Raw genomic sequence first — 8874 nt, 5'->3', positions numbered from 1 at the left:
GCTAACACCAACGTTAACATACGAATCAATTGGACTAAATCAATAATGAAAAGCAACATAAAATACAACCGATATACCATGAAAGATGGGCTGACAACGCTCACAGTCTGGCTTGGTGCGTTGCTTTTAATATAGTTTACGAAATCGGATATAGTCTGTTTGCAGCAAATATGGTGTTGTATTGATCATACGTACACATGACTTACGTTTATAGACAACTACTACTAGTTTAATACTAACAAAATTACTGATCATGTTGCATTGTGCGAATTCACTGCGCATTCGGTTGATGTCCTCCAGGAGTGATTGACTAAGTTTTCGCCCAACTTCGTCGGTGGATGTTCGACTGAAATGAATGCGGACATTGCAACGACCGATATTTAAATTACATTATATAGTACACAAAAACAAATCGCAAAAAACGCATGAAAGAGACGGATTTTGCTGAACATGTAGACTATGTGTAGACAATATACCCAGGATTCGCCATTGTTGGTCGTGTAGCTGTCTTCGTCTGCCTCACAGACTATAATTTTCTATGTTCGAGGGCGGATCTCCAGGTTTATGAAGGAACCGTCGGTTTGGTTGTTGCTGGTTCACGAAGTAGAAGACAAACACACCTTCCAGTGCTTGTGCGACTATTTATGACCTAAAAGATGTACTGCTCAACCAACATGATCAATGAATACTGTACGACAACTCAAACATTTATGGGTATCCGTTGAAAAATACACATTGAGTAGCCTTTTATTTATAATATATGGATACAACTTTTCACAAGATAACAATAATGATTTCAAAAGGCAAGTGGAGGTGTCGGGAACGCGAAAGATTTGCTGGAGAAGAAGTTCACTGGAGGTGTATGGCGATTTGTGGTTATCGTTGAATAGCGATCTATGGCATCGCAGCACAGTGATTGACAGTCCTACGCTGCGATGCCACACATCGCAGCACACTTGAACAATCCTTCGCATCACGCTAAGATTGACAGTCCAACAACAATCAACAACGTTCTACGCTGCGATGCCACATATCGCTATCCACGTGTGATTAGACATTCGAACAATACCCAAAAATCACCATGCTGCGATGCCACAGATCGCTCTCCGACTCAAAGCACGAAGCTAATTAATTGATTGCGTTTAAAAAAAATATAAATACGGCTTTTCGCATGCCGCCTTTTTTTATAACCGCCGCCAAATTAAATGCTTGCGTTCGAAGTATTCAAAAATATGTCTTTCCATGCCGCTCATTAAGTTTTAAATATTCAAAAATACGTTTTTCACGTGTGATTTGACATTCAAACAATACCCACAAATCACTATGCTGCGATGCCACAAATCGCTCTCCGACTCAAAGCACGAAGTATCCAGCGATGGCAACAAATCCTTTCCTTATCTATTGATTATTTGCATCGCTGTAATCAGCGATGACAAACAATCGTTGTATTTGTCTTCGTCAATACTTTGTGCGCTATTCTTTTGAGGCAAAGACAAATACAGCGATTGCGAAGACAAAGATCTCTGTAATAGTAATTTCAATTGTAATCATTGCATTTTTGGAAAAATGAGAAGCTTGACTTTTGAACAAAGATCTACGTTTACAAACAAATCTTTTGAACTTGTGCACTCGGATTTATGCTGCAATGTCACAGATCGCTCTCCGACTCAAAGCACGAAGTATCCAGCGATGACAACAAATCCTTTCCTTATCTATTGATTATTTGCATCGCTGTAATCAGCGATGGCAAACAATCGCTGTATTTGTCTTCGCCAATACTTTGTGCGCTATTCTTTCGAGGCGAAGACACCCGTAGAGTCTAAGGGAGGATTTGCTTACTATGTTATTTTTTTTATGATTATTCAAGATTTTGTTGGATATACTTCCTCAAACATAAGCATGAAGTCTTTGCATCGTTTAAGACATATCATATGATGATTAAAAATCAATTTAATGATAATTTAAAAATCTTTAGAGTTGATTCCGGAGGAGAGTATCTTTCAAATGATTTTAAAAACTATCTTGAAAACCATAGAATAGTCCATCATAGATCTTGTCCAAAAACACCACAACAAAACAGTCTAGCTGAAAGAAAACATAGGTATATTATTGAAACAACTAGAACAACTAGAAGCAAAAACCCGCTATCTATCGATTTGAACAAATTCAACCACGAACCGCACGTTGTCAATGACAAACGACTATAAACTCTCCAAAAATCCGGTATTGTGGAGATCGGGTCATGCAAAGAGGCATGCCAACTAAGTTAATAGCCCACACGAGATTCCTGTGTCCCAAACCTATCTGTCGACTGCATCGTAGCCTGTCATGAAAGAGAAAATATTAGACACTGAATTAAGTTTCACAAGAAATGCCTACCTCCTCGCAACATCGATTACATACCAAAAGCCTTGTAAAATTGTAGCGATCGTTGCCGGAAATCTGGTCGGGAGGAATGTAGGTTTGAACATTTGCCGGTACTTCTGCAGGGTATTGCTGCATGATGGACATTACATGAGTTAGCTATTTGACAAGCTTCACGCAATGGGGAGCAATATAATGTTTTACATACCTGTTCATTCGAAGGGCTTTGTTGTTTTTTATTACAGGTTGATTGTTTCTTAGTCCTTTTCTTGCCAACCAATTCTAGTGCACCCTTTGCCCTCCGACGACTGCGATCAGAGGCAGGTTTTCTTTTGATACCCTTTGCTTCATGAATATGTCCATTATAATCAACAACGTTCACTACTGACTTGTTGAAGATAATGTTTACGCTTCGGCGCAACTTCTCGGGAGTGTCAAGCGAGACATGATTTTGACCTACGTTGTTCGATCCCATTATCTTCGGCTGGTATTCATTCGCTGCAAAAGACTTAATGTGAATTAACTCCACGTTTTCAAGTAACTCCGTTGCAGCTTTTCTCGCACATGCATAGCCTTCTTCGCTTCTCGATGCCAAATCAGCAACATGCATGAATGACCTACACAGTTGTTGGTAACGGGAGGCTATGTGGCACTTCTCGTCAACACCAGATTTACTCGCATTGTCCATAACGAGCATTTCAATCTTCGCGCGTCTCGTCCATCTTCGCATTACGTAAGACTCAGGTATTTCTTGTATCTTCTCTTGATTGAGTGCCTTTAATGCATGACAGCATAGGATACCTTTGAATTCATACATTTTGCACGAACATTCTACCCTTCCGTTGTCGACATTGTACGTGACATGCGCTTCTTGCCTTTCCTGATGCCTTTCGCCCTGACAAAAAATATGGTATTTGTGCATATTCTCGGTTTGCACCAGTTCTTCTATTCTGCAATTCATAACATGCAACACCTCTTTCTTGATCCATTCAAATACAGTTAGTGTATACAGAGCTGCAGGTCGCATCAATATTTTCATGCCAAAAGTTAGAGGTCGTGTATTGAAGCATTTCACGTCTTGTTCAAGCTCATTCTGTCTTAGACCGTCTACAAATAATTCATATTGTTCCATGAAATGAAACATTGTTAAACATGAATACAGGGTTTTCTTCAGCGTGGCATGCATAGATTCGGCTCTTTGTGTGCTTATCATACCTGCACAAAAGTATTGTCTTCCATATGCCAATGCCCACTTCTTTTTTTCTGCATATAAATTTTGTAACCACAGACAGTCAGCAAGGTCGTATGTCTTAATCATTTTGTCCCAATCTGACTTAAAGGTGACCTCGTCTACGCTATGAAGTACACACCTTGTAAAATGTTTGTCAAACCCTGTATTCTGATTAAATATGTGTCCTATGTTCTTTGCTGCATTTTGAAAGATATGCCACAAACACAGGCGATGATGTGCATCTTGCCACACATGAAGCACTGCAGCCGCAATTGCGTGATCACCATCTGTGAGTACAGTTTCAAGATGCTTCCCGTTCATTGCCTGTGTAAATACTCTGAACAACCACTTAAAGGTTTCCTTGGTCTGGTCATACACAAAAGCACCGCCTAATATACAACTCTGTGCGTGATGGTTCACTCCCACAAACTGCGCAAATGGCCACTATTCAGTGTTAATCTTTACTGTAGTATCAAACACAAGCACATCATTGAAGCATTCATAATCTAATCTAGACCTTGAATCTGACCAAAACATATTCACGGCATATCCATCTGCGTCCACTTGCATTGCACTAAAGAAACCATGTTCATTGCTTGATTTATTCTGTAAGTAACGAACCAAACAACATATTTCTCCGTTCTTCATGTTATCTGTCCTCTTCCTGCTCAAGTGGTTTCTAAGATCCAAAGGTGTGAATGACACATTTTCGCGACCACCATCTATGCGGGTAAACAAATTGTATGTCTTCCTTGGTGCAATGCCGGCGCTATCGGCTATTTCAGCCATTGCAGCATGAGCTACAGTTACTTTACGATGTGACCTTAGCATAGGAGTCATAAATGATGCTGATAAATCATGATTATGATCACTGATTAAAGTACGCACGACAAATTTCCCATTCGGATGTCTTCTCAAAACCAATCTCGCCTGACATCCACATCTTGATTCTGGCGTGCTCCTAGTTGGATTTCCCATTGATTTCTTCCAACCTTGCTTGGAACAGACATATGTCTTTCTAACCAAGACACCCTGTGCATTTTTTGACCAAGAAAACCTTCTCACACTGAAGCCAACTTTTAAGGCATAATCATTGTAAAATTTATATGCATCTTCTTCGTTATTAAAATGCATTCCTTCTACAGGAACATAGTCAAGTGCAATTCCATGTACATTCCCAGTTCCTACGATTTTATTAAGTGTACTGACATCAAAATCAGGATCATTATTGAATTGCATTTCTTCTCCTGGAACATTGAAGTCAGGTGTACTTCCGTGTACATTCTCGGTGCATACACTTTTATTATGTGCGTTGTCATGATAGTCTACCTCATCATTGAATTGCATTTCTTCCACTGGAACATTCAAGTCAATAGTGGGTCTAATGCCTGCACCCTTCTTTTCATGTGCATCGTTAGTGCAGATGTTCAATTCTTCAGTTGGGTCATAAGTATAGATATTCAATTCTCCAGATCTTTCTATTGATTGAGCTACATCGTCTTTATTACAACCTGATGATAAGCTCAATAATGTTTTAAGCAATATATCAATTTGTGTTTGCAGTAACATGGCAAACAAGTCGATATTATCTCACAAAAATGAGAGTCTGTTACTAATACAGCGGTTTGAGATACAATGCATATGATGAGTGAATGTAGGATACCTGATGGGGTAGAGGTCCTTCCTAGCATCTGCAAACAAGCATTCCTGTCAACAGGTCCCAGCGTCTTACAAATATCGATAAGTTTCCAACCTTCGTAAGAACAAGATCTACCTGCAATAACCAAACAAAGCCTTAATGACACACAAGACGACATGCCTTCTTCATCGATAGCATGATGCTGGGAAGCTACTCACGCCGCCTTGATGGAACTGGTTGGAATGTTTGTGCATCATTGCTTTCTTCCTTAATGCCTAACAACAACGACAAATAAAAGAAGACAGTGGAATGTTTTGTAAGCAATATATCAATTTCCGTTAGCAAGCGGCATAGGTTTACTACGATTTAATCAGGATGCATATAAGAACGGATACCACTAGGGTTACGCAAGTCAAAGCAACGATTTAATGAATGAAAGTATCAAAGCAAGTGCGGTTTGATGTTTGCTTGTGCTGAGCATCAACGTGTCGCTTACCATGCCAATAAAATAAACATGTCGTACATGTGTGTTGACGATAACGCTCTCATAATATCCACAAGGCTCTAAAGCGAGTTCAATAGAAGTCGCTGAGAGAGCAACGATATGCATGCGAAAATCGCCCCGCCATGCATGTCAAGATGTGTTTCTGCACCCAAACGTTTTCAAAGTCTGTGTACAAATATCTTACAAATACATATTACAAAACATATAATATCTTACAAAATGATATGTATAGCGATTTGTCAGATATTGAAAATCGATACGGCAGTTCAGTTTTTATAACTTATAACTCGACGATACAAAAACATACTATCTAAAAGGTCGATAAATATATCGCACAATAAATTACAAATCGATAAGGAAGAACTTGAACATAATAGCAAACAAATCGATATTAACTAACAAAAATGTATCTCACAAAAATGGGAGTCTGTTACTAATACAGCGGTTTGAGATACAATGCATATGATGAGTGACTGTAGGATACCTGATGGGGGTAGAGGCCCTTCCTAGCATCTGCAAACAAGCGTTCTTGTCAACAGGTCCCAACGTCTTACAAATATCGATAAGTTTCCAACCTTCGTAATAACAAGATCTACCTGCAATAACCAAACAATGCCTTAATGGCACACAAGACGACATGCCTTCTTCATCGATAGCATGATGAGATGAAAAGCTACTCACTGTGCCTTGATGGCACTGGTTGGAATGTTTGTGAATCATTGCTTTCTTCCATGATGCCTAACGACAGCAGTAATGAAGAGAAGACACTGAAATGTTTTGTAACACTGGAACGTTGATAATGGGAGCACTGTTACAGCAGATGGCGCAGGCGAACGTCTCCACTTTAAATGGTTAACATCAAACTTTCTGGAAGGAGGACTTTTTTGTCTTTTTCCCCACCCGTCGTTTCACAACTTTTGAATGGAGGATATTTTTGTCATTTCCTCGAACCGTCATTTCAGGGCAAGAAAAGCAAGTAAGGGTGATTAAGTCTTTGCAACAGCACCAAAGTCCGATGCAAAGTTATGTCAACATACACGGGAATACGAGCCCCATGTGCATGAATACGTGGCGCTCATTCGATCCCCCGAACACGGACGTGGGATTCAGTGAATCATCGCGAACATACACAACCCTCTCCTTTCTCATTATTCTTCCGTCTTTGATTAGCCCATATGCATTGTGCAGTGAAAGTAGGGATGTCTACGGGTTGGATTCGACTCTGAATAGCCAGATTTGGTAAAATAAACCAAATCCAATTAATAATAGGATTCCGATTTGGTTTATATTTCCTAACTGACTGATGGACATCTAATTCTGATGAATATTCAAATGTATTTATCAGATTCCGTGCTATCCATATTCGCTCTCTGAATCTGACTCCCATCAGTTAATATCCAATTAGCACTACTCCCTGTAGATCAACTTTGAGGTACCAATACCAGGCCTGGATCCAGGTTCGACCAGACCACCATAAGCTGAAGAAGTCCTGGGTCCGGACATCGATGACATATGCTATAGCTGACCAGACCACCATAAGCTTAATTCACACTTGGGTGGACCAAAGTCTGGTTTAAAATTTCAAAAAACCAAACCTGAGTCCATATAGTACTCGGGTCTCATGGTTCCGACCGACTGGCTCGTGGGACACACATCAATGGTACCAAACCTGAGCCCTATAGAAGCCAAACCCAAGTAGGCTTGCAAAATAGTTGGATATGGATAGGGTCAGTCTTGACTTGACACTGAATCAAATTTGATTGCGTACAGTTTTTTATCCAGATCCAACCAGATCATGCAATGAATTCGAGGTCCGGTTGAGGTATGTTTTTGTGGTACTGAATCTGTAGAGAACGGCCAAAATCTGTTGATTTTCCAGTGAAAATAATGTAAATTGATCCATTGATTGACAAAAAAAAAAACCTATGTTACTAACTACTCTGATGGATTTATGCTAAGAAAACAAAAAATTGCAAGAAATTAATAGAAAATTACAATAATAAAATTTATCTTTCTCTAAACTCTGAATTCTATATAGAGCTCTCATCTTTTTATAGATGAGATCTCCCAAATTTCAATCTAAGTAAACTACCTAGTCAGATAAATACCTAAAAAAACAAAACTCTTCTTAATTATTCTAATCTAATAAAATTTGAATATTGGATTTCAGATCTGTTATAAAATGATCCAAATAATAAAAATAATCTAAGTAATAAAAAATCCAAAAGCATCAAAGTGAATCCAAACGGATCTCGAGTCTTCGGCTCTGTTCTTGCATCATTGTCCCCGGGTTGATAAAAGCTTACCGTCAAGTCTGGATCCCCCTTGTACTTTATTCAATCATATTTCACTTGTGAGTTATGAGCTCACAATATGGAATCATATCCTTATACTACACCACAAACTGAGTAGACCCAGTATGATCTGCTCCAATATGTATATGAAAACATAAAACATTCTACTTAAACCATCTATAGTCCTCAACTACATCTTTTTGAAGATCTAGATCAAATAAATTGAATGGATCTAAGGCTTGATTGATTCTATCTAAAGTAGTCCATGAACAACAATCTGGATCTCTGGTTCTATAATCCCATGTTGTACATGCTACTCATGTTGCACCTTAATTCTGAGACAGGTTTGGTTTAGGTGACGTGCGAGTGAGGTTTGGGTCTGGATATGAGGTAATGAATGAACTGGTTCTTTTGGGAATGGGTCAACTGGATTTGGGTTTAGGCCTAGAGTGGGTTAGTCTTAAATTAGGTTTTTACTAGGCTCTAAAGAATTTAGATCGAGTTTCAGTTCTTCTTTGAAATTCAAGGCACCTTGAAAAGCTTGTTATATATAAGGTTGTGAAGAAGATTTTATTTCAGAAAAAGGCAACCACGAAGCCCAACAATAAACTTAATTATTTGCTGGTCGAGGGTCTCATAATTTTGGGTTCATAGTACCTTTTTTATAAAACTCTTCTATGTATTTTTGCACGGACATTGGACATTGATAAATAAACTCGATTTGAAGCTTATTTTGAATGGGACAATGGTTTGGAGAGGTATGAATAGGTATGGGTAGGGACCATTTGGGTTGGATATGTGTTTGGTATTTGAGTCATGGGTTTGGTGTGGGTTCAATTGG

This window comes from Nuphar pumila, chromosome 5 (assembly GCF_984573655.1).
Source record: "Nuphar pumila chromosome 5, dmNupPumi1.hap1.1, whole genome shotgun sequence".
Lineage (NCBI taxonomy): Eukaryota > Viridiplantae > Streptophyta > Magnoliopsida > Nymphaeales > Nymphaeaceae > Nuphar > Nuphar pumila.
This window is presented reverse-complemented; position numbering follows the sequence as displayed.